The 24656-nt window shown below is 37.0% G+C and overlaps 1 protein-coding gene across 10 annotated transcripts in view; it reads right to left on the bottom strand.

The window, feature by feature from the left end:
- The window catches only part of Frmpd4 (FERM and PDZ domain containing 4), a 1030958-nt gene that overhangs the window by 486462 nt on the left and 519840 nt on the right, over positions 1-24656 (bottom strand). The window contains exon 2 of one of the 10 annotated variants that reach the window (XM_087193754.1): positions 1479-1546. The exons of the other annotated variants lie outside the window; for them this stretch is intronic. The gene's annotated coding sequence lies outside the window, so the exon portion shown is untranslated. The remainder of the gene's footprint in view (positions 1-1478; positions 1547-24656) is intronic. 10 annotated transcript variants of the gene reach the window in all.

Below are 24656 nucleotides of genomic sequence, written 5' to 3' on the forward strand. Positions count from 1 at the left end.
GAACAAAACTAAATTTCTACATTTAAAAAGCTTTTTAGGGGGGAAGAGGAAGTTTGTGCTACATAGTCCAGGCTAGCCTGGAACTCACAACCATCTTGCCTCAGCTTGCCAAGTTAAGAACTTTTAATTTTATATGGATCACTTCCCCCTAGAATGTTAATTCCATCCTTGGATTTGAGAATAGTAGCTAATAGATATTATGTGGTCAATAAAACTGTTGGGCAAATCTTACTTGGTATGCTGCTTGACATTTTTCAAAGTCTTTCCTCATGTACTGTTTTGGAGTCTGAGATTAATACTCCATTGTTTGAAAATATCTGTTTTACAGGTGAGGAAGTGGAAATTCAGAGGGGCCAAATGGCTCCCCCAGTTCATGAATATCAAAGTTGTTAAAAACACAAGATGTCTCAGTCCTAGCTAAACACTCTTTTTACTACAAACATCATGACTCTAAAGCCATAGATAACCTGACAGTTGTGGCTTATAGGCTATGTCTTTCTGGGGATGCACTTGGGTTTCTGGAGCAGGAACAGGTAAAGGATGAGAGGTTAAAGGGGAAGGTGGTGGGGACCTGATTGGCAGTTATTCAACTCTTGCCATGTGTCATAAACTACATGTATGTCATTGAGCTTCAAAACAGTCCTACAGTGTCAGTGCTATTATTCCCATTACTAGTAAAAATATTTAGGTTCAGAGATGTATAGTTACCTGGGATTGGCACTTGAACATGACAAAAAGCTGTAATATTTTTCTATGACTCCTCAAACTTTCAAAGATAGATATTGAGAAATGGCTCTTGATAAAGGTATAAGATAAAAAGCACAATATTGAATACTGGACATAAAATAACATACTACAATGTAAGCATTGCCCTGTAATTTACAGTTACTTCCATAACTACTGATGGTTACTCTTCTAAAGCAGCTTAATAGTACCATTAATATCATTAGTTATACATGCAAAAAAACTAATTTTTAAATTTCATATTGGTCAGCTTTCCCATTGCTGGAAATAAAGTACGCCACACCGACAACTTAAAGGAGGTGAGGTTTATTTTTGGCTCACAGTTTCAGAGGTCTCAGTCCGTGGCTGGTTGGCTCCAAAGTAGAAACATCATAGTAGAAGGACCTGGTAGAAGAATATTGCTTACCTCATGGTATCTGGAAGCAGATCACAGGAAAAGTGCACCAGCAAGAGATATATTCCCCAAAGGTCCCCAGTGAATGACCTCTAACCAGGCTCCACTTCCTAACAGCACACTCAGTTCAATGGATTAACCCATTGATGAGCATAGCACACCCATGATTCAATCACCTCTCCAGGAGTCTCTTCTAGTTGAGTTTACAATTACGCCTAACTGTTACAAATTATTTCTAATATTGAAGAAGCATGAATTTTCATATTTTAAAAAAGCATCTTAGTTATTACCTGATGGTCAACTCAAAATCTACTTATATTTCAGGAAGAAAAATAATTACCCAAATCTTCAATAATGCTGGTCCCAATTCATTAGTGGTACGATCACATAGTCTGGAAGGCTTCTTTTCTGATAAGAAAGGCATGAACCACTATTAACTACAATGAATTTAGGTTTGCAAAAAGTAAGATTATTTCCACTTTTCTCTTCTCCAATTTGTCCTTGAGGTCAGTGTATATTATCTCATACTCAAAGCTGCTCTTGTCCCTGTTTTCCCCAGAATGGACGAGCCATGGCCCACACACCTGGGCTCTCAATGGTTGCTTTGTGATGAGCTCACTCAATTGTACTTGCTGACACCATGTCCCCTCCCCCAGTTCCCAGTGCAGGCCAGGACAAAATTTGAAGACAGGACAGCAATATGGTAGTGGTAAAAGAACCCATAGCAAACCCATGATGTTTGTTAGTAAGGCTCATTAGTAAGGCACAGAGTTGGTACATAAAATGAACATGGAAGGAAGGAATGAATGAATCATAAGCAAGCAAAGAAACAAACGCTCAAAATGAGCTACACACAAGCAGTCATTCTGCTGATAACAATTTGAGAAGAGGCATGAATTCCCGAGAGTTTGATGAAAGCTGAATGTAGAGGCTGTTTACCCTGCCTGTTTCTATCTCCTCCCAGCAGTGTCCAATCCCTTATCCAGTCTTTAGAGTGTTTTTTCTCCAGCATTGCAATTTGTAACATTGCTGCTCCATTGCTTTCCCTGATTTTTAACACCCAGTCCTGTTACTCCTAAAAGTGTTATATAGAATATAAATGCATTTTAAATGAAAATGAATTTACTTAAATTTTGTTTTGGATATTTCTCAACACCCCAGGAGGTGGCTGGCATCAGTCCAGGAGGCTGAAAACCAAATTTGTCACAAAGTGCAGTAGGAGACGCCCAAGAGTGCCTCTCAGCATAATCATTCTGCAGTGGTATTTGTCTGTGCACCACTCTACCCCAGCCACCAATGCTTGCCCACCTGCTGCAGGACAGCTCATCACCACCGGCTCATTTCACACCTTTATGATTGACTTTGGTTCATTTTTTAATGAATCTCTACTTTGGAGGCTCTAATGGAAGGTTTTTACTGTAAAATCTCAACAGCGCAGCTCTCATGCTTACTCTCTGTCACTGTCACAACACACAAACACACACACTTCTACTCTGCCATGATATAAAATCATTTCTATTACATTAAAGTATAACATTAGAGGGAGACCCGCTGCAGAGCTTGACTGGTTGATACACATTCACACATACAACCACACTTCCTTCCACTCTACTAATGTTCCAGAGAAGCCCTCTGCTTGGCTCAGGTGGCTGCAAGGTCTGCTGTCTGTTCCTGTTCACGATGGTTCCTGCCCTGAACCCCATGGCATAATTTACAAACTTACACAAGGGAAGCACATGGTGTACAAGCATCAAGCTAAGAAACAAATTGGTCAAGTATTTCATTCCCTAATGCATTCTGTGGAAGGAAAAAACAGAAGGTAGCCTCTTGGAAGAGGTAATTTAATTCACCAAATAGTGGAACCATTCCTTCACGCAAAAACTATTTTAAGACCTGTGGGAAGACAAAATGAATATAGCCCAAGTCCTGCTTTCAACAAGTTTCCCTGCCTTGATGACAAGGCCCCAATTTTTTGCCTCCATTTCCAAATTTCTTGATCTCCATTTGCTCCTCCAGGCTCTGCAGCCAGAGTCCCTTCTATTCAAGCATCAGTAAAATCCCGCTGCTTCTGGCACCTGCACTTAGCTGTGTTCTCACTCATCAGGATGACCTTTGTGTAGGATTAATGAATGCTTTTAAAGGAACAAAAGAAAGCAATTTCCTGTGGTGAGGGCCAGCAGTACAAAAAAGTAAGACATAATGCTCTTGGTCCCAGCAGCTGAGGAGGCTGAAGCAGGAGGAACACAAGTTCAGGGCCAGCCTAGATAAATTGAAGAGACCCTGTCTCAAAATAAAATAAAAAGGGCTAGGAGTGTAGCTTACTGGTAGAGTGCTTCCCTGGCATGCATGAAACACTATTTGTGATCTCCAGTATGACCAAAAAATTCTGTAGTTTGAGAAAGTTCTTGATTTAAACTTAGCTCCCCAAATACATAGATTACCAGACAAAATATAGAATTCTCATTTAATCTGGATTTCAGATAAACAATGAATAATTTTAGCATAATTCTGTCCCAAATATTGCATGGAATGTACTTATAATAAAAAGAAAAATATTCATTGTTCAACTAAAATTCAAAATTAACTTAATACCCTGTATTTTTCTTTGTTAACCCTGCCCACCTTACAAATGTATCATTTTGAGATTCCTTTGGGTTAAGGTACCTCATGTTTGAATTAAAAATGCTTCTGAGGAGAATCAAACTTTCATGTCAATTGTTTCAAACAGTCTCCACCTAGCATTTAATAACCTCAGAAAATTGGATTTGTGAGCAGGAAACAAGAGTATAGAGAGGGAGAATTAGAATGTTAGTGCTTAAAGCATTTATACTTTAGAAATGGATAAAGCTGCATAGAATTTAGGCTTATGAACTGTATTTGGAAAGTAAAAATGGGCTACCAGAACTTGTTTGGGACAGTCCCAGTTTATGTTGGTTGTTGGTCTCTGAGTCATTATTAATAAGCCCTTTTCATTATCCAAAGTACCCAAAAGGACTATTATCCCACTCACAGAACACTCAAGAACTAATTTTTAAATAGGTAAGAAGTATGGAGATACTCATCAGAATGCACAAATGTTTGTACTCAGATTTTCCATGATAAAGATTCTCTACCCCTCAACCTACCCTCCCTACTCGTCTTACCATTGCTTCTCTTCTCTATTCAAGAACTAGAAATGAGCTAGCATGGTCACAAATGCGTATAAATGACTCAGGAAGCTGGGCCAAAAGGATTGAAAATTCAAGGGCAGTCTGAGCAATTTAGGAAGACCCTATCTAGAAAGAAAAGTAAGGGGAAGTCTGGGGAGATAGCTCAGTTGAAGGGCACCCTTGTGTTCAATCTCCAGTGCTGAAAAAAAAGAAAAAGAAAAAGAACTAGAAACTAGGACAACAGGCTCATATGGGGGGAAGTACTGGAGTGTCAAATCTGAAAATCTCATCAGTTGGTTCCAGGTCATGGTGAAAAGATCGGCTGCACATAGAATCAACTAACTAGACTGTAGGAAGCTTCAAAAACACAGAATAGAAGTGATCCCTCCTTGATCCTTTGATCCCCCCCCCCCCCGCCTTATCTAACAAATCTGTGTAACTCTGGGAAATCTAGTTCTTAAACCCCACCCAAGTGAATCTATGCAAGTGAGTATCTGGCAAGTGCTAATCTGATCACTTCACCTCTAATTTTAAGGGCTTAGATGTTTAGAAGGTGGGCCACAAGGGGCCTTGTGGGTAAGCCTGAGACTGGCCTGATGTTCACAGATGCCTTGTTGGAGCACAGAAAGAAAAAGAGGTGAACAGCCATGCCATGTGCTAACCACTTTCCAAGCACTAAAACATTTTATCCTTCCACAAGGAGGAGACTGACCTTAATCAGCTTGTTCAAAAGCAAGATGGCTATCTTGTGACAATATTGTCACATCTCCTGTGCATATATGTAAATGCAGTCTGAATCAATGTGATCTCAATTTGCTACTGTTCAGTTCCTGATGCATTTTATGTGCATGAGGACTGGGATGGTCATTTTTGAAGGCTTGGAAGTCATGAGGGTAACGTTGGTGCTGGAACAACAGACCTCCAATCTGGCTGGAAAAGATGGCTTCCCCGTGGGATACTTCTCAAGTGATAATGATGTGAACATAGAGGAAAACAGCTGGTTAGATTCATCTGCCAATATAATTTAATCCTACTGAATTGCAGTGTATGGTACAGAACCAGTGGACCAAGGATAACCTTTGGATAAACAGGTGACAGCAAGAGGAATAAGGCAAGGAAGATCCTACAGTTGTCAGAAAGGGAGCAAGAGGACTTACAAGACACATAGTGGAACGCAAAAGTGGGGAGGAAAGCAGAAAGGTCTAAGAAAAAACGACAGTGGAGGGAGGTCAATGCATTTTGCAAAATGGTTGCTTGGTATCAATCAAGAAAAGTGCTATGGTAGAAAGGCTGTAGGCAAATGGCGAGGATTAAGTATGGAATAAAGAGTGAACAAAATGGAAGAAACTAGCACAGACAACATGTTCTAAGATTTGGGTGTAGATGTAAATGAGAGAACAATGTCTGTAGTACCAGGGAGAAAGAGAGCTGAACCAAGTCCTTGTCAGAGTGAGTTAGCTCAACTTATGATTGAAGCCTGGGAAAAAGGCCAATGGAGAGAGAGAGAGAGAGAGTGAAAATGAAGCTGAGAACAGAGCAGTGCAAAGTAGGAAGTGCCAACTCAGGAAGAAGGAAAAATATGGAGTAGTGAAAAACTGGAGGAGAACCACGTGGAACTCAGTTAAGGGGCAGCAGAGGGAAGGATTTTAAATGTGGAGAAAAGAAGGGATGGAAAAATAAGAAATGAAAACAAAGGGGCTTGTGTTATATGCCAGGCACTCTACTGGGTCCTTCACAGCTGGCATTTTATTTCATGTGCCTAACATCTTATGACCTAAATATATTCCTCTTTGTAAAAGAAGAAATGTGAATCTTCTACACAAAGTAAATTCCCATAGTGGCTCCAGTGCCGAAACACAAATGTTCCTCCTCTCCCTGAAGTGAATGCATGATGAAACACCGCAGGGAAAGACAAGACCTTACTGAAGATGAACAAACGATCTTTGCCTATATCACAGTTTTAGCCACTGTGAAATTTATCACAAAATTCACTCTAAATAAATGTGATCATTCCTGCTAGAATACCTCCTATCAATTCCACCAACTTGGTCATATCTCACTCGTTTTTTTTTTAGATAACTTCAAAAAGAGTAGCTTTCATGTATAAAATTTGATATAAGATTTGTGCAAATAACAGCTAAAACACTAATTTATCTTCTATTTAACATAATGAAAAGCAATCAATAAATCCTCCAATTGATATACCTTTCTAAAGCTGAAAACCAACATGGTTATTGAATTCTTAACTACAGTCTTAATCTTTTACCTAGCAACAAAGAAAAAATAATCCCACATGGACCCAAGGAAAAGACATCGTTAGCCAGTAGTCACCACCCTTACATTTTACACACTCAAGAACTTCACAAATGGATGTTTGTAAGTTTTTAATATTCTATAAGCCTGTTACAAACTGGAAATCTAACTTCAATAAGCACAGTGTAGTACTCAAGCTTTAAGCAAGTTTAACCTTCACCAGAATCTTATTAAGTCAGCATGGTAACTATGGCTTATTAAAAGTTCAGATTAGCTACTAATATAAATATACAAAATTTTAGATCATGTTTGCTAGGCTAGATCCTTTTACTAGTGAATGCAGTGCAGTAACATGATTGAAAAATGTTGAGTTTCTAATTTGCCTTGGAAATAAGCAACAAGTAAAACAATGGGTATTATTAAAAAGCTTTTAAAAATGTCTGAAAAACTCTTTTATTATTTATTAGCATTTCAACTGTGACAGTGATATTATAATATTACCATAAAACATTATCTAGCCAAGCATGGTGGAACATGCATGCAATCCCAGCTGTTCAGGAGCCTGACACAGGAGGATCTCAAAAATAAAATTTAAAAGAGGGCTGGAGGTGTGGCTCAGTGGCAGAGCACTTGCCTATCATGTGTGAGCTCCTGAGTTCAATGCTCAGTACCATCAAAAAAGAAAAAATAATTCTTACAATGAGTTCTCCAAAATATAGTTCCATGAGACTTTCACGAGTTATTTATACAAAAATGGATTCTGTGATCAGGTTAGTTTAGGAAAGACTGGTTTAAACCAAGTACAAGAGCATCCTACAGGACAGGATAACCAAGAGTCCTTAATGATATTGAAGTATAAATTCCCAAAGAGATGTTATGATAGCATTTTCAAAACATATTTGACCAAAGTTTTCTCTTTTGTAGAATATCTGGAAGTACATGCTGAGATTCCTCAAAGCAATCTTTGGGAATATCACAATGAAAAATTTAAGATTATGGAATATCTGGGTCAGAAATAGAAAATTAGTGGACACAGGTGGATCACTTTGATTGTGTTTGGCCACTTCTTCATTATGGTTTCTTTTTAAAAAATTAATTGTATTGGTACATTTAAGGTGTACAATATAATGACACTCATCATTGGAAATTTGCACCTTTACATAATCCATCTTGGTTCTTATTTTTTCCCCATTCCCCTGCCCTCCCTTCAACCCCTCCACCCCTCCCTATTTACAAAGACTTTGTTAGGGTTTCTTTTTACTACCAAATTCCCATTTATACCCACACCCCCCTACAATCCATAGAAATAGTCTTTTAATTCAGGAGAAGCACGAGCTATTCCCAATGGAATCTATTCTTTTAGATCCTGCTCCCCTGTCCCAACCATTAGGGAGCTAACATTTCCTTATGGACTTGCCTGCAGTCACTTCTAGAAATCTTCAACGAGTATCTCCAGAGGCTCTTAAAGAGCTCCTGTAAGCGTCTCTGCAGTTTGCTCATTTAGCCTTCTCCTACCTGCACATCTGCAGGTAGGGTCCCTCCTCAGGGCCTCCAGCAACCACGAAGGAGCTGCTTCCAGCAGGCTCTACTGATATGCCACCAGGTACCTTTGATGCCCCCACATGGAACCACTGCCTTCAGAATCACCACCAGCTCAGTGCATCAGATATCTATCTGTACACATTGTCCTTGAAATGCCACATGTGCTTTGCAATCTCCAGTGTGTCATAGCTACTTTCTACATTTTGATATTACATTTTGACACATGGGACATCAAAGCAGTTTCTTTGCATACTTCCTTATCTTCTAAATGTAAACACAGCTTTCAGATGTTATAGTTAGAAGGCAGTTCTGCACAGGTATCTTGCATTTTTACAGATCCTTCAAGCAAAGGCTCTCACTGCCTTTGTTCTGGATTAGTTTTGCAAAGATGTTTGTATATGGACTTCTAAACTGTAAGTGGCTCCTTCACGAGTAGAAGGAGGTCTGCCTACAGGACAGGGAGATAGAGATAGTGCCTCCCTTGGGAGCAATAAATAAATGTGATTACTGCTTATTATAAAAGATTTGGGTTCTCTAGGCTCAAGATTTCTTTCCTGTAATGGAAACCACTCATACTGGGCATCCATCTGGGTCTCTTCATGTTGCCCTGTGGCAACTAGGGTTCAGGAAATTGACAGGAATCTGATATTCTGGCTACTACTTTGCCATGAGTAATGTATTTTGTCTCTGGCATAGGTATCATGTTTTCTGCCAGGATCTTTGAAACTATGGCAAGCTACCTACCTAGCTTCCAAGTAAGGAGAAAAAAATCTCAGAACCTTCGCAGGTTATGAAATTTATGTTTAGGAACCTGACATGTGGATTTAAGACCTAAATGCAGATTATGAGGCTAAACTGGAAAAAAAAAATCCAAGCGATAGTCTCCTAAGTGCCTCTTCTTGATATGGCTGATATTTTGACATTGAGACAAATTTATCTTAAGAATGAATCTCCTTCCATCCCAGAAGCTTCTCCTGATTAAAAAACAACAACAACAAACAAACCTACTCCATAAGAATAGCTAAAACTTGTTGAGTTCTTCAGTTCTTGCATCAGACATGGAATTCTTCCCTTAATGCTCACAACAATCCTACAAGGTAGTTATGTCATTCTAACTCAGGCCAGCTGATGGGAGGGAGCAGTGCAATGGGCCCATCACCCCACATGTTCTGAACCCCAGCAGTGCATACCACTTGGGTTCAACTTCATTTAATTCTCCTTTTGTCATTTCTCTTACTTATTTAGTTATATTGTGCCTCACTGTTTACATTTATACAAGGAGACACATTTGTGAAATGCTATGAATTGCTAGAAAACTCATTCAAAGGGACAGTGAGACTATTCCTTGGCCAAATGTCTTTTGATCACACTACCCCAAAAATTCTACCCATGACAATGTTTTAGCTCTGTATAAAATAATAACTAACACAATCTGAAGTCTGTATTTTTGTTGTTGCACTTCCATTTTCAGTTAAGCCGGGGAAATCAAAAAGGTCAGGAAACACTCTGCATTTATGTCTGAAGGGCATTAGGCTTTTAGAGCACCCAGAACCCTTAGTGAGAGGGCTTACTGATTAAGTACTAGCTTCACTCTGTTATGTAAAACATCATCAGGATGGTCATTTATCTTTGGTTTTGGTTAAACAACTTTGTATCAATTTATGATCAGTGGTAAAACAGTTCTCCCTTCATCTTATTTGCTATAATCTCTCCTTCTACTTCCTCTTCCCTTGGGTACATTAGTACTCACTTATATACACAACCTTGATGTTAATAAAAAAAGATTCATGTGCAAGTATGATTTTATTCCTTCCATCAAATGTTTACTTAAGGAGGCTTTATTGCATAAAAGAGCATCCTTACTTCACACATAAGTAGATTTCTCTTTTTAAACTCATTTCTTATCATCCCATACTTCAAATCTTAGTCTGTCATGGGGATTTTGTTTTGCAGAGGAATTCTGACTTAGCATATTGTTGGTTTTCTTCATACAGGAGCTTTAAGAAAGGAGAAGTCTTAGACTATTACTGTAGAGGCTTAGAAACTGGCACAGCAGCTTCTGAAGCTGTAGAGAAAAAATGGTTTATTCAAAAAGTATTTTTAGTATAACAGGGCTTATACAAATTGGAAATGGACATTTCCTACCTGGTACAAACTTAGAAAACAAAGAAGTGATACATAATAAAATCTATAAAAAATAAAGTTAATCCTTTATCCCAGTAATATTATTCATAGATGTTCATTATAGGAAAATAATTCAAAGCAAGAAAAAGAAAAACTACAGTGCAGCACACTGCAAGACTGGATTTAAAAGCACAAAATCAGAGCCAAATTGACTGTCTCACAAAAGGTGTATGCAGTTCTGCTTACCAATAGACACTTGTGGCTGAAAAGCAGATGAAAACACAAGAAAAAACAGGTAGGAAAACAGGAGATAATTATTACTGTAAATCTCTAGCACTTCAAGTGATTTAGCAGCAAAAGCAATCATAAAAAGGAAATGTGTCACCTGAATTCTTTTTGTCCTAAATTCTATTCATTTAAAAATAACAAAGTTAAGTTCCACTTTTACTACATAATTTTGATCTATATTTCTTTTGAATCCATATCAATTTGCTAAACCAGTGGTTCTCAATTTGGGACTTTGTCTTCCAGGCAACACCTGACAGTATCTGAAGACATTTCTGGTTGTCATGACAGAGCGTATGCTACAGGCATCTACTAGATAGAGGCCAGGGGTGATGCTAAATATCCTACAATACACAGCACAGCCCATAAAACCAAGGAGATTCAAAGTGCCAATACTGCCAGTGTGGAGTGAGCTCTGTCAAAACCATAAAGGTATGTAATATTTTCAAATATTTTCCAAAATAAACAAGTTTAAAATGGTTAAATATTTGAAAAGACACTTAACCACAGAAGATGTGTACCTGGCAAATAAGCATTTGGAAATATGTTCATTATCACTAGTCATCATGGAAATGCAAATTAAACCACAATGAAATACCAATTATAACCGACTAGAATGGTTATAATAAAAAAAGACAGCTAAGTAAAAGTGTTGTCAAGAACGTGGAGAAACTGGAAGTCTCATGTACAGTTGATGGAAATGTAAAATGACACAGCTTCTAAAGGAAACAATTTGTCAGTTTCTTAAAAGATTAAGCATACGATCCAGCATTTGCATTTCAAGTTATTTGCCCAAGAGATGTAACAGAGTATGTTCACACATACATATAGTAACTTTACTCATAACAGCTAATCACTGAAGACAACCTAAATGTCCAATATCTGGTAAATAAGTAAACAGAACGTGGTATATCTCTATAATAGAATCCTTCTAACTAATAAAAAGGAACAAACCATGGATAGGTGAAACAACACAACTGAACACCAGGAATGATATAATAAGTGAAAGAAGTCAAACACAAAAGATTACATAATACTATTTACAAGAAATTTCTAGCCAGACAAAATTAAAGGTTAGAAAGCAGATTGGTGGTTGGGTGTGTCTGATTATAGTAGATATTGATTGCAAACAAATATGCATAAAAATTTGTTGGCAGAAGTTACTGCAAAACTGAATGCTGGTGATGGCTGTGCAACCATATAAATTTACTAAAACATATCAAACTGTACACTTAAATGATGCAACTTATGCCATGCAAAAATATGTTACAATGAAGCTGCTAAAATATTTTGGAGTTCTGCAATTCAATTATTATGCTAAAATTTAACTGCCCATAGGATGTCTAGTTTTCTTCTCCATAGGCATATAAATAATATGAATTGTATTTCTTTGCAGAGTTTGTAGTTCTAAGTACATAATGAACACTTTGAATTTTTATTTAATTTTTAATATAAAACATAATATATGCTCATTGTGTCAACATAATTGGCTTAGAAGCTACCCAGGTACTTAGTAAAGCATACTTTAGGTTGTGCATGTGTGGCTCGTAGAGGTGTGACCTTGGGTATTATATCTGGTCTGGGGCCCCTTCCTCTCTGGCACTATTCCCCTGTTCTGCTCCCTGGCCACCATAAACTAAGTTATCTTTATTCTGACATGCCCTCCATCATGATGGTTCTGCATTGGAGCCACATAACCATGGACTGAATCCCCTGAAACCATGAGCCAAAATAAACTTCTCCTTAAAGTTGTGGGTGCTGGATATTTGGTTCCAGCAATGAAAGCTAATACACTCTTCATAGACAACATTGCAAATAATATAGAATAAAAGACAGTCATCCAGAATTTCTGCATCTTAACATCATTCAAAATATTTTAATATATTTTTATTCTCTTTAACAATCATAGGATATTATTTCATATTTGTGATTAAGCCATATAAATCTGTCTTTATTTTAATTGATCAGCTAAACTTCACATTAAACTCTTTTAATTTGTTTTCTGTTGTTATAATGTAATACCTGAGACTGAGTAATTTATAAGGAAAAGGTTTGTTTTGGTTCATGGTTGTGCAACCTGGAACATTCAAGATCACAGCCACTTCTGGTGAGGGCTTCAGGCCATGACATAACATGGTACATGGGAACATATGCCAGAGTGGAATATGCCATATAGAAGAGAGGAGGGCACAGGGAACAAAGCAAGACAGATACTGGTTACAAGAATATGCCCAGTTGGGCTGGAGATTTAGCTCAGTAGCACCACGTCTGCCTTGCAAGTTCAAGGTCCTGAGTTCGATCCCCAGTACCGCAAAACAAAAAAAAATTTAAAATAGAATATGCCCAGTTGTAAGAATTCATTAAGGTACATACTCATGGTTGTTTGTATTTTGGTATGTTTGTTGTTTTAATAGTAAACTTATCAAGCGTGATTTTTTAGCTCTCTTCCCCTTCCATGGTCACTTTAGACTCCATATATTTAAATGCAGATATTCCATACTACAATTCCTAGAAAGGATTACTGGGAAAGTGAATGTTTCTAAAATGAGTTTTCCAGGTGATTCTTATGCATCCTAGATTCCAACATCTATTAGCATATAATAACAAAAGTCATAATAGCTAGCAAACTGAATCCTTATACTCTTATTGCACCAAAAATATAAACAAACATTTTCACTTTATCTCAGTAGAGTAAGGCATGAGAGTCTGTTTTTCCTCACTATAGGATTATAAAAGAAAATAAACCCTCTTGACTGAGTCATAGGTGACCTCGATTCTAATCCTCATTTTACTGTAATTCAATGTATGACCCAAGTAAAGTTATTTAAATTACAGTAGCTTAGTTTCCTCATCTGTAAGAGTTGGCTTTAGAATCTATACTTCCAAAATATTTTACTAAAAACCCATCATAAAGCAAATGCCCTGAGTAAGAGCGTCCAGAGAAAACAAAAGTAAAGCTATGTTTGAAAGGTGGGAGGGATCATATAATGAAATACCTCCTAGATCTCTAGCTTCAGTGGCCCCCATGGTTGCTCCATAGACCCTGGAGCAACATTAAGACCTCTGTTCTAACTCATCTCTTAGGTTCCTTAAACTGTTTTGAAATTTTGATGGTCATGATTATCAGTCCTGAAAGCCTTCAACTAAAGTCAACTCTACCATTTTTGCTATTTTTAGAGCTGCTCTACTTCTGTTATTCCCATTTTGGGGATGGTGGGTTATGCTAAAAGTGGAGAAAAACAAATTCAGCAGAGATCTGTAAACCCTGATTATGGATGCTATAACCTATCATAACTAAATTCAAAGACAACTTTGTGTTGTTTGACCCTCTTGGAGTCTAGTTCACCCTATTTTCCATAGCACTTCATAAGGGATAGCCACCAGTTCCCACCATGCATAGGCCCATGTGGGTTAGAGATTCCTGTCATCACAGCCTGTAGATCTCTCTAATATTTTTTGTTATTGCCAAGAAGTTGTACTACTGTACCCATTTTAGAAAGTCACTGGAATTCTTTTTACAAATTTCTTTTAAACCAAGAGTCATTGTACATTAATAGGATGTTATTAATCTTCTTTCAAGGAGTTCATCACATAGATTTGTAAGTTCTTGTCTTGACCTCTTATTTTTTCTCATTAATTCTTCTAAGATGCTAAAAAATTAAGGATGTTAATGAGCACTTATGACCAAAGTCCTTTTTTAGAAAGTTTATTTCTCAAGTCCAATCATACAAGTGCCAAAATTAAGAGGTAGCGTGGTTTCTCCTGACACCTTTATACTGACTAAATACATAATTCAGTGTAAAGTTAAATATAACCCTACTGAAATTTGCCATGTGCTTCACTGTATTACCTGACAATTAAATGGAAAGAATCTCAAAATTAGTTTAAATGGTAACATATGTTCTGGGTCAGCAAACTTTTTCTGTAAAAGTCCAGAGAGTAAATATTGTCTCTCTGTAGAACATGTGATCTCTCTCACAACTACTCAGTCTCCATGCCACAGTATCACAGCAGTCATAGACACATAACCAATGGGCAGGACTAGCTTCCAATAAAACTTCATTAACAAAAACAGGCAGAGGCCTGCAGGCCATAATATGCTAAAGGCTGACTTAAGTGGAAAATTTTATGAGAAAGGGAAAAAAGATAGAAGCAAAATATTATTTCCTGAGATGATCTGTAATGGAAATATAGCTTGCCAATTAAGAATATCAGGCTTCTTATCCGAGTACCTATGTGATGGAACATCAAAATTGTATTTCCTGCTTTCGTACATTTCTCTAAAGAAATGAATTCATTTAAATTTCTAAGGAAAGCTTATTTTTCTTTGCCCCACTATTATTGGCAGGCTTGGACTGAAGAACATCAGGTAGTGTTTTGAATCTACATCTCTTTCTTTCCCATTTCCCTTTATTTAGGTAAATCTCAAAGCAACCCTGAAAAAATTTACTTCCCCAAGATAACAAAAAAACTCCATCTGGAAAGAGGAGAGTCAGAATAAAGGGACTACATAAAAAATAAAGGGACTCCACTGCCTGGGATTTGTAAAAAAAAAAAAAAGTATCCATTCACTTTTTTAGCTGTATGTAAAATACTGTCATAAATTCTGCTTTAAGACAAGTCCCCTGGTCCTGGGCACCTCCTATCACAGTATTACATTCATTTTCACATAATCCAGACTGCCACTTGGATCTTTTGACTTATAATTTCAGCATACACCAGAAAAGGGTAGTGAAGATTTTTAAAGCTAGGACAGAGTAGCGACCTGGCTTAGGTACAGGGAGAAAAAGAAGCTACTTACAGATTATAAAATCTGACTCTAACTTAGAAAAACATACAAGTAAACAAATACATCTATAATAACCCACATAAAAAGAGTCAAGCTTGAGCCTGGGAGTAATCCTTGGGGCTTAGAATGAAAATATGATGTTCTCTACTAACAGAGGATGAGAAGCAGTGAGATGAATGTGCCTTTCAGGGAGGAAGATCAGCAAATATTTCAGAGATGAGGTAGCACAAGCAAGGATATTTTTTAGCCTAGGACACGGTTAGTTTCCTGGTTAGGGTCTTGGCAGGTAATAAGATCCCTAGAGTTGAAGACAGATGGGTGGATGGGCATGGTAGATTTTATATTCCAAAGGCAGCCACACCGATATACATTCCATCCTTCCTACTCCTCTTTAATGTGACATTGACATCCTTGCATTTGAGGTGGTATTCCTTCTGCTTGAACCTGGGAGGAGTTTCCAGGCTGCCTCTTGACCCACAGAATGCAGAAGTAACAATGTATGCCTCCCAAGACTACTCATAAATGGTGCAAACTCACTTGCCTGGCTCTCTCTGGGGACACACACACACTGGGCTTCCTGATCTTACAGCCTGAGCTGCCACCCAGAAGAGACCACGTGGGGAGACCACCCAGGGTAGGGCGTGGTGCTTGAGGAGCCCAGCTGCTCAAAACTCTCACTGTGTGAGTCCTCTCAGCACACGTACCAGACATTACAGAGAAGAAATGTCATGCAGGAGTGTGAGAAATGGCTGGGTTACACCCGTAAGATTTGGGGTGATTGGTTACACAGCTATAGAAACTTGAACAGCTAGATATACAAACTGCCATCTAGGCCAGGCCAGCAAACTTTTTCTATAAAGGGCTAAATGGTATCTATTTGAGACTTTGCAGGCCTGTGGTCTCCATCACAACTATTCTACTCTGCTGTGGTCCCAGGAAAGTAGCCATAAACAATATGCAAGTGAATGGTGTGGCTGTGTACCAAGAAGGTTCTATTTACAAAAACAGGTAGGGAGGATAGACTTGGCCTGTGGGATGATTTTTTGAGACCTATTTTAGGTAAAGGGAGAACTCTGATGTTAGTCCCAGAAGCAGAAATGTGCCTGCTTATTTTACCAATAACAGAGATCACTTTGAAGGCAAAATAAGGCATCTAGAAAGTAGTATGGCTTCGTACATAAGCATATGGCCTGTGGATCCAGATTACTTCTTGGGAAATCCACTAGCCACTGTGCCTCGGTTCCGTTATCCATCTTACAATAGAAGATAATAATATTATCTACCTCTTAGGTCACTGTGAGGATCGAGTGATGTGAAAAGAGCTTAGACCAGTGCCCAGCACACAGCAAGCACTGTATAAATGACTAGCACTATTTTAATTGTGGCTAATCAGGGGAGTAGTAACAGAAAGACATAGGAAATACATATGAGAAGCATGGCAGAAGAAGGGACTCTGCCACAAGTGGGATACAAAGAGCAAGAAGTGCAGGAGTCAGGGTTGCTTATGCAGAACGTGAGCACTGGTGCCTGACAACTAAAGTTGGATTTATTCTTTTACTACAGCCAACCAGGCTGGGCCGAAAGCAGAATCTAAATAGGGGAGGAAAGCAGAGTACCTTTAAGATTTCATTTAACAGGCTTCTTCCTGCCTCTAAAGATAATAAAAGCACTACATAAAAACCTTTGATAATAAAGTAAAAGAAACATAACTACTTTGAGAAAAAATCTCATGCAGCCTCACAACCCAGAAAATGACCACTTTTGTGAGTCAATAAAAGGCTGAATGTCAACAATTTTATAATTTTATACTTAGAGTGTTGTAGGAATTCCCTTCCTATGTAATATACACAAGTACACATATATCAAAAGGCAAAATGATATGTATAATATATGAATTTATGTATACTGTAACAAATTCTAAATATCTTACTTTACATATTTTATATAATTGCTTTACAAAAGGATGGAAATATATAACAAAGTATGTATCACAGATTTATATACTTATCAGTTTTTTATTTAAACATGTTTGATTGAACACTTTCTTATATAATTAATATTGTGTTTAAAAGAAGACTTTAAAAGGATGCTTAATATTCCATCTATTCATTACTGCTGCTACATTAAACCCAATGGTATTCATATAAAAATGAGCCACTGGTTCAAGGAAACATGAGCAAAAGTGTCACTTGTGTTTTACACTCCTATTTTTTCCCAAATCATTCTTTGCCCTGACTCTTTGGATTCCTTACAAACAATAAATTGTATTTTTTGTTGTGTTTTTTGCATGAATCATTGATAAGTATTAATATGGTCTAAAACAGGATATATTTAAATCATAGTAGATAAAAATATATGTAAGTAGAGTCCCTATGACACACTCAATATTAAGTTTCCCTATTCTGGGATTTGGGGACCTTGTAAAAGTTAAAATTCAGTGAGATACAAGGTTTAGAAAGAAGAATATTATATTTACTTAATGGCAAGATAATATCACTTCATTAAGCTTATTCTTTTTAGGTTAGTTTATTATTTTTAAAGGCTAATAATGAGGAATGAGCTATTTCAACAGTTCACCAAGAAAAAAGAAAAAATAGTTCACCAAGAAAACAATATATGGAAGTAACCTTCCACTATTCATATAGCTAAAGAGCTCTGATTTTTAATTTACTTCTACTTTGGTGATAAAGAATTTAACAAGTCATTGTTAATATGATATGACATCATAGAAAAGTTTAAATAAAATTTAAATATTGCTACAATATTCCTTTAAATTTCAATATTCCTAAATAAAACATCTTCAGATTCTCAAGAAATATTTCTACCTCAACTTTCAACAATATTAAGAAAAGAAGTGGCTCAGAGGTAAGGCAAATAAATGTACCAAGAGGGGCCAGGGATTTAGCTCAGAGGTTCCACTGCCTGCCTTGCAAATGCAAGATCTCAAGTTTGATCACCGGTACCAAAATAAATAAATAAATAACCCAAGAGAAATGCACTCTTTAATATATAACAGTAAAGCAGTTTGTAAGGATAACGGATGAAACCTAATAACTGAGGGCAAACACTTAAGACATTTCTAGATTCATAATACAAGATGACACCTTAGCAAAATTTGGTTAAGCCATACATGTTTTTTACCATTTCTCATTTTACACAGATCAAAGGAAAGCTTCCAAAGATTGCATGCATCAAGCAATATGTGAAATCTTTCCTAAATATGTGTCTTAGCTATTTCTCTCATTGCTGAGACAAAATACCTGACACCCAAAGTTAAAGGAGGAAAGGTTTATTTTGGCTCACAGTTTGTAGAGGTTTCAGTCCACAGTCGGCTGGTTCCAAGGCAGCGTGACATGGCAAAGGGGCATCGCAGAGGAGAAATAGTTCGTGGTAAGAAGGTAGGTGAGAGCACATTAGCCCTCTTTCTATTCCTTATATTCTAACCACTGTAGGGCAGAGTAGCACTCATACCCTTAATCCTAGCCAGAACTATGCCAAACCAATCAGTGGACTGATTTAGTAATCACACACCCTTGATCCCAGCACCACACACTCTAGATCCAGCCACCTGTGAAAGCCTCCCCACATGACTGCAGGAGACTTTGGGGGGGACATCTAGACACAAGCCATAACAATATGTAAAGTCCACACTCTTAAAATTGAGATGCAAGACATTTTTCAAGGTATTCAGTAGGTCAGTACTCACCCAACAAAAATCCTACCTGATAAAAACATTCATCAGACACAAATAACTAAATGTCCACCAGTCATTTGAGATCAACAGTAAAAATTGAGGCCACTCTAGTAAAGCAGACACAGGAGAAAAATGCTTCTTTGGGGAATATATGCTCCAACTTTTCCATGACAAAATATTTCCCATACATTTTCAATGTTTTCCACCCATCTTTCAACTTTTATGTGTGAAAGAATCAATTTAATCTGGCAAAATACATTTATATTGTAGAATTTTATTTTTAAGCCCAACCATGAGAAATGTCACCAAAATTTATGACCTTATTCTAGTTTTCAAAAGCATCAGGAACAAGAAAATTAGCTTTTATTAAGTCTCTACTATGTGCCACATACTTCATTATAAAGGAGACTTTATCATGAAACAGAGACTTGGGCGTAGTTTCCATTCAGGAAGAAGGTTGACAAACATAAGCCAGAGATCTAGAATCTGGGAAATCAAAGCAAAGGATCAAAACAAAGGTTCAGAAACACAGGGCCAAGGAAGAAATGCAGCTGCAGCTGCAGCAGTGAGTGTACCGTACCAGCTGGGCACTGGGTTTCAGGAAGAAGATAATGAAAGAAACTCAATCTAGAGTGTTAGGAGTTGAGCAGTCTCAATGTTCTATCGGCTTCAGGTCACAATTTACTCAAGAGTAATCAAGGCTCCTTATGTCCTCACACACAAATAGTTCTGCCTTCTTAGGAGAAACCATTCAAACGATCAACATATGAAACCCAACACCAAAATAAGGTCTCTGGGTTTTCTGTCAAACAATAAGAGACCTTTTTAAATGTAGTAAAATAGCTTCAGCACTTTAGACCAGAGAGAAGAGTAAAAGATTTTATCCCGAAAATAAGGAGAAATTGAAAGCAATCTCCAAAGAGCTAGTTCATTCTAACAGCCAATGGTCGTTATAAATTTTTGATTCACTAAGCTGAGCTCCCCTAAAGTATGAAGTCTGCTCCCCTAGAAAGTGAATTAGTTAAGAAATAGATTGGGTTGCAGGTTATAGTGACTTAAGACACACATTATTCTCTTACATAAAAGTCTAGGCTGGCATGTCAACACTACCCTCAAAGTTGTCAGAGTGATATGGGGTCCTTCAGTGCTGTGGAGCTCAGTCTCCTTCCACCTTGTTGCTCATAAGTCACATGACCACTGAGCTACAAGAGAGTCTGGAAAATGTGCCCAGCTAAAATATTGAAAAATTTTAAATTCTCAAACAGGGGTCAACAAACAATAGCTCATAGGCCAAATTTAGCCCACTGACTGGTTTTGTACTGCCAGGGGGTTTATAGAATGTCTTATTTTATTATTTGAATGATAGTTTTTTTTTAAAAAGGCAAACATGAAACAGAGACTATATGTAGCCTGCAAAGCCTGAAGTATTTACCATTTGGCCCTTTACAGAAAAATTTTGCCAATACTTATCACTGAGGAATGGAAAATGGATGTAGCAAAGGAATGAGAAGTTTCTGCCACAAGATAAATGTCACAATGTTTAGAATTATGTGAACAACTGAAATAACAAACTCATGGAATTAGTATTTTTACATTAATTTTATCAACAATCAATGTCATATAAGTGATTTAACAAACTCTAACACATTAGTCTTCTCACATTAAACTGAGGGGAAATAGGAAAATTGATATGTTTAAAGAGAATAGAAACATTTTGCAAAGCTTGTTTGGTTTGTGAGTTTAATTTACTATATTTATAAGAGTACTTTTAAATGCTTGGAAAGCTCTGTTTGCATATTGAGTTGTCCTATCAGGTCACTGGAAGCACTTCAAAGGAAAACTGTAGTATATTAAATGCATAATTGAACTGTAAAATATTTAAGAGAATTTAATTAACTACCTTTGAAAATGAGTCTGATTATTTAAGAAAGTATAATTTGTTTGACTAAAATTAATTAAATACTAGTCAAATAAAACATGAAGGCACCTGTACTTATTTTATTACATTTAAAAAAGTATAGTAAAATGTATCCAGTCGACTTCAAAACACAAGAAAAAGGGGAGTTTTGCAGATATACCTCTAGCCAAGTAAATATGAAGTAAAGAGCCAAGGTACTAAAATAATCCTCTCCATATGTGGAGATTTTCCTCTGGACATCAAGCTGATCACTGGCCAGTAAGCAGATCTATGAGTAAGTTAACAGGGGCAAAAGGGAAGAAAGCATTTGCCCACTTACACAGGGGAAGGAAACAGGAGACACATACAAGTGTAGAGAAGAGGAAAGCTGTTCCGTCCAATCTTACATACCACTATTTGTTGACAGAGAGGCTCATGATGTTGCTTATCAAAGAAAATTCAGACATTCAGAGTTTCAAGCAAGCAGCACTATCTCAGCTTTGGTGGATTCAAACCTATTAAAGAGAACTACAAAAATGCCAGTCAGTCCAACTCGCATATTACATGGGGCTGCTCTCTCCCAGGTCCTTAGCGAGAACGTAAAATAAATGCCAGAGCAATGAACAATCACCTACCAAATTCAAACTGTTTCATCCTGACAAAAGTACCTTTCAGATATTCTATTTAATTTTGTCACTTTGAAATTATATCTGCAGAATTTTTCAAATGTCTAGTTTTGACATTTTAAAACCTTCATACTTCTGAAAGTTTAACATTTCAGTGTTTGATATTTTAAAATATAACTTACCATTCAAGATTGTCTTTTTAAATTTGGCGAATGTTAAGGCTTTCATATTGTCTCATACATCTAAATTCAAACTGCAGGTTGTCTGGTTTTATTTCCCCACTCTTTCAGTGTGTTGGGATGGAAGTGGGTTTTCAGTATTAACAAACAATGATTGTTGAGTCTCCACAATATCAGACTTACTTTCTGGGAGCACCACCATGCTAGTGTCAAATGTATGGCAAGCAGCTACTTCTTCTCATCTTGGATAGATGAGGACAGCCTAGCTCATGCTTTCTGCCTGACCAGTGCCCTTCCAGAAACTCTTCTTTGTAAATCTATGTCCCACACTCTCTCAAGCAAGGCAGGTGCTTCTGAAGGCAGAACACTGGGGAATCTCATGGTCCACTCTGCTTGTTGTTTTGCTAACTTCTCAGAAGGTGATCTGCTTCCTTGGGGACTAACTTTCTCACGATGCTACGTTCTCGGTGAGCAGCAAAGAACCTGCCACAGACCAGGGATCAAGAAATGTATAGAGAGGAAAAAAAGAGAAGGCCGCAGCCATCCAGAAGATGAAGTGAGGTCAAGGGCATGAAAGATTCCTGATGCTCATGAAGGAGGTGGTAGAGGCTCACCATTTTTCTCTGTCCCAAGAGCTCCCCCACATTTCTGAAAGCAATCCAGAGCCACTAGGTATGAGTGGAAGAATGCGTGACTTTCCCTGGTCCTGACCGGCTTCTGCTGGTCACAGTTAGTTGGGCTGCCCTGTTTTCTTTCCTTTCTAACCCAACTACAGTAATCTCCTCCTTTGTACTGACTATCAGGAAGACTGGATCCAATTCTGAGTTGTGTGTCTAGCAAAAGTAGCTTGAGACACATTTTCCATACTAACTTCTGGCTTTACGCCACCTTTTGGTCCATATTTCTTGTTTACTTGCTTTTTTCACTTATTTTACATATTATCATGTTGTTTTGTACAATGTATTTAAGAATATTAAATCTTTTTCTTGAATGAGGTACAACATAAGCGCATTGATATGATCGAAGTCATGGGGCAAATAGTCCAAAACACACTACCACAGAAAGAAAACTAAGTAACTGTGTCTTCAGTGGCACCTACAGAAACGTAGTCATGGCTTTTATATTTTACAATAATAACACCTGATCTTACTTCTTTTAAGTGAAATGTTTCTAAGAAATTATCAAATAAATACTCCTTTCCTTTGAGTGCTCTTGTCAATTATTAAAAGTCAGGAGCAATAAGGAAATGCAGGAGATTCACCACTGTCAATAAATGAAAAAGACTGTTACTAAAGATTCTTATCCCTTTTGGAATCAAGAACACAATGATCATCTGAAGGTTAGGATGCAGCTTCCCAGAAAAGCATCAATATGTACAGATAAATAAATTTCGCTAACACTTTAAAGAGACCCACCCACTTCCACCACTATGCCCATGCATTACTGAAGCCTACCTCACTACAGCAGGGGCTTTTGAATAATAATCTGTAAATCCAGGTTAAGTGAGGAGGCATCTAATGTTTTGGAGAAAAAAAACAACAACTTCTATAAGATGTTCTCTCTAGATGGATAGATAGATAAATAGATAGATAGAGCTATAAAATCCCTATGGGCCTTGTATATAAAGGATTCCAGGTTCCTTGATACTGTGGTTACCTACATTAATTTTTTGCTTCCATGTAATTTCTTTCATGAAGTAAAGAGAGTATATAGTATTAGTTTGAGATACTGAGTTTTTAAAAATCTAACATAAATCTGCAAAATAATTAGTCTCAAAAATATTCCTTTTAATATATTACTACTCAGTAAAATACAGAAATATGGGGATATCTGCTTTTTAATGAACCCCAGATTAAGCCCCCTGTACAATACTGCAGATATTTAAATAAAATATTTTATGATTGGAATTAATTTATATGTTGACTCAAGAGAAACTGAGTTGATTCCTTCAACGGCTGGAAAAAAATGATACTTTAGCAACAACACTGATTTTAAAAGTCAAAAGTCCATTAAAGGTTAATTGTGATCATTAATCTCACAAATAGGTTTTACATTCAATAACTGAAATCAACAAATTAAATACCTTATTAAAAGCCAGCTTATGTAAGTTAGCTGATTCTAAATAGGTAAAAGCACTCTACCAGAATGATTCATAATTGTTGGAGTTTCTGACAACCAATTCCTACTTTTGCAAAAGCTTTCTCAAATAGAATTTTTCCATAATTTTATTTTTCTACTTTAAATATCAGCAGTAAGTACACGATTATAAGTAATTGGGAGATAGAGTAGCTTAATTGAAATAATTTTTTCAACTGAAATCAAAAATTTATGAAGATTCATTATTGCTTTAATTTACTGTAAACCTTTTATTATGCAGATGCTCCCCAGCATACAATGGGATTGCTTCCCAATCAACTAATTGTAAATTGAAAATATCCCAAGTTGAAAGTGTATTTATTTATTTTTTTTATTTATTGTTCCCCCCATTAACTTTATTGGTACATTTCAAGTATAAAATACAGTTACATTCATCATTGGGATCTTGTACCATTACATGAGTCTCTTGGTTCTTATTTTTTTTCACCTTCCCTTGCCCTCCCTTCACCCCCTCCACCCTTCCCTATTTGCAAAGACCTTGTTTCCATTTTTTTCCTCTTCTCATATTTTTTCCTTTCCCTTTTTTTCCTTCCCCTACCCCTCCCAATTACTCTGCTCTTTTAGACCTTTTCTTCCTGTTACACAATATCAGTTATACATTTTTTAAATTACAGTATTAAAATCTAGGAGACATTACCACAGATTTTACAGAATTTAAAAGACTATAGAAAGCATATTACAAAAATCTGTTTTGAAATAAATTAGACAACTTCTAAGAAGTACCTTGGAAGACAAATCAATGAAACTAACTCTGGAGGAAATATAAAATTTGAATAGCACCTATTAAAGAAAGTATATTCCTAGCTTGAAAACCTACCTATAT

Source organism: Heterocephalus glaber, unplaced genomic scaffold, assembly GCF_053883595.1.
Source record: "Heterocephalus glaber isolate CG9 unplaced genomic scaffold, H.glaber_assembly_v1.0 deba00001594, whole genome shotgun sequence".
NCBI classification, from domain to species: domain Eukaryota; kingdom Metazoa; phylum Chordata; class Mammalia; order Rodentia; family Bathyergidae; genus Heterocephalus; species Heterocephalus glaber.